Raw genomic sequence first — 3764 nt, forward strand, 5'->3', positions numbered from 1 at the left:
ACGAGATCCCCAAGAGTCCGATCCAACCCGTCAACAGCCGAGAAACCCCACCGACTACTTCGAGAATATGTAGTTTTTCTTATATTTCTGTTTCTATTATGAATTTAAATATTATTGTATGACTTTTAAATGCCTTTTTAAAATATGTTTTTCAATTTCATATTTCGTTTTTAAATTTAGATTATTTTAGATTCTGAATATTAAATTAAAATTAAAATTTATTATAAACTAATTAATAATAATATAATAAGAATCGATGTAAACTCCTCGTAAACATTACATGGAGTTTACATCGAATGTTTACGAGTGATTAACATCGAAAGATTTACGAGGGTTTTACATCGAAATGTTTACGAGTGATTTACAACGAAAGTATTTACATGTGCTTTACATCGAAATCATTACGTGGGCTTTACCACGAAATCTTACGTGTCGTTTACGACGAATTCTTTCCCTGCGCTTTACGAGGAATATATTTCGTCGTAAACGTAACGAGTCATTTACGACGAAACCTCCGTTACGACGGACGTTTAACAATGAAACGTCTTTCAAGGTTAATTCGTCGTAACACCCCGTTTACGACGAATTTACAACGAATACTGCCCTAGTAAAAAATATGTTTTCTTGTAGTGTATGCGCCTTACGCGGAATGAACATTATATATATATACTATTTTATGTATTATATGTTTTACATATTATAAAATTATAAAAATATATTGAATAATTAAAAGTCAATAACTATTACATATATAATTAAATTGGTGTGAACATACAAATCAATTTTATTAATCCAAACAAGAATTTTTGTTTTATTTGATAAGATATATAATTAAATTTAAATGATATTAACATACATAATATATTTTTAATATTAATGTCTATTAAATGATATTTTCTACTCATATGATTTTTTGATCATTTGTATCTTTTATAGCAAAAAATTTTAATTACTGATTACAAAATTTTCATTGTGGGATTAATAGTTGTAGTGGTTTAAATTTTTTAAAAAATTAAATTGCCAATGTTTGTTCAAAGCTTTTATCAAAAAAAAAAAAAAAATTTGAGAGTAAATTTCGAAATTAAAATAATTATGTATTTTATATGGTATATAGTTTAATTTAAAATGATATATATATATATATATATATATATATTTATCTTTATAGTTAATTAAATTAGACTTTTGGTTAAATGATTTTGTAATCATTTGTGTTTTGTCATAACAAAAATTTTAAACCATGGATCACAAAATTTAAATGTGAGACTTTTAACAGTTTTAGTAATTTATACTCGTTTTTTAAAATTCAAAATATAAAATATACAGAAAATATAAATTTTTTTATATGGTTAATGTGGTTGTTTAATTTATTTTAATAGTTTAAAATTAAACAAATATAATAGAAGATATACTAATTTTTATCAAACATTTATTATTCAAAATCATTTATTTCCATATATACTTTAGTCATATTAAACAATTCCGTAACTTTTATTTAAGGAAATAATAAAGAACATTAATAATGAATTTATGGTTAGTTTAATAAAAACGTTTTTATATAATTAGATGGACCAACATATTTCTCTAATGATTTTAAGAATAGTCCAAGTGATGACACGTGGCTACAAAAGAAGTTGTAAAGTTTCTCAATTAATATACAACTAGCTTAAGATCCGCGCAATTGCGAGGGATGAATGTTATATATAAGACTAATTTTAATCTATTATTATCTATTTGTATTCATTTCGTATTATGTTTATAATTAAATTAGAGTAAAGACATTAATCAAAAAATTACATCTTTTTATTTAGGATAATTTTTTAGTAAATAAATCAAGACAATCATTTTTTTTATTTTATATGGTATATAACTAAATTTCAGTGACATAGACATAGATATATAGTATATTATAATATAAATATTTATTATTGAGAATTCATACTCATATGATAAACACAAAATTTCTAATATGCGATTTTTTTAATGTAAATTTTAAAATTAAAATATAAAGGTTTCAATACATTTCAATACAAATTTAGAAATTATCATATTTATGTATTTTTCTATGTTATATAGTTTAATTTTAAACTATATTAATATATAATAGAATGTCTAGTAAATGAGATTTCATATTCATAAGATTTATGATCATTTGTATCTTATTATTATCAAAAAAATTAAAGCAGTGATCACAAAGTTTAAGTGTGAGACATTTAACGTTTTTAATAATTTATAGTCATTTTAAAAATTTAAAATATAACATATAAGAAAAAAAATATTTTTTTATTATACGGTTAATGTGGTTGTTTAATATATTTTAATAATATAAAATTAAATAAAAAATAACTAAGACACAAAAATTATTATCAAATATTTATCATTCATAATCATTAATTGTCATATATATGTTAATTATATTAGACAATTCTGTAGTTTTTATTTAAGGAAAGTGCGAGAATAATCTTTTGTACCCTATTTATCAATTTAATAGTTAGTTTAATAAAAAGTATAATATAAGTTAAGATGGACCAACTTATTTCTCTAAGAAATCTGAATTTCATTCTCATGGTGACACGTGACTACAAAACAACGTTGTAGTGTTTCTCAATTAATATATAAGGGACGGATTGAGATACAAAAGCCAAAGAAACTATATCAGTTGATACAAAGTAAGTGAAAGTTAAAGTATTTAGATATTTGATTACAAAGTTCACTTCTTTGTGTTTTTTGTAATATTAGATTCCAAATTTCCTAAAAGAAATAAAACCTAATTTACGTTGTACAATATGAAATGCAATTTTTGTATATCTTATTCATGTTTTTTTCTATTTTTTCTTCATTTGTATTTTAAATGCCTTGTACTTTTTTGTTATAGATAATACAATATTTAAGAAAGCATGTGTCTCAAGTTATTCATAATCTTTATATTCCATCAAAAATTTTAGTTTCAGAAATGTTCAAATAATCCAATCCGCAGCGGATTCAATTTTATTTTTATCTGTGTCGATTGGCCCACCGCCAATTGGCCCACCGCCGATTGCAGTTTGTATATATATATCTAGACCCCCTCGCTAGTGGGCTACTTGGAGATAATCCTCAGGTTGCAATCTACTTTCACATCTCTAGTTGGGTTGGACGGTCCTACATATCTAGTCACGTGTATATAATTTTGTATATATATCAAGTCGCTTTGGAATAATTCAAATTTCATAGACACATCTGAAACTGTTATAAGATAAGCATTGAAATGATCATCCACTTCTTTACCAAACTCAAGCACTATGATCATCCACTCCTTTACCAACTCAAGCACTATGATTATCTACTCATCAAACACTATGATCACTCACTCATTTACCAAATTAAGCACCATCTTTGTTATTTTATGTATTGTTGTTCACTATAAATATCATCACTCATCTCACTCTTTTGTACACCAAAAACAAGAACAAGAGTTTATAATCAAAGAATCATTACATTTTCTTCTTCCTTCTTATAATAAACTATCTCCTTTATACTAGTGTTATTTGCTTCCTACGGGTATTAAATTCTACTCTTATTTAAATTTCTCGATACTATAAATTATAAGTTATTTCATAACACGTTATCAGCACGATCGTTCTGCAATTCGGTAAAATTTATTGTATCATATATACTCTGCTATAATGGTCGGTATACCGTCTGTACTATTATTTATATTATGTTATAATGGCCGGAATACCGCCTATATTATTTATTAATATTTTAATTAATTTATTGGTCGG

Source organism: Brassica oleracea, chromosome C9, assembly GCF_000695525.1.
Source record: "Brassica oleracea var. oleracea cultivar TO1000 chromosome C9, BOL, whole genome shotgun sequence".
NCBI classification, from domain to species: Eukaryota; Viridiplantae; Streptophyta; class Magnoliopsida; order Brassicales; family Brassicaceae; genus Brassica; species Brassica oleracea.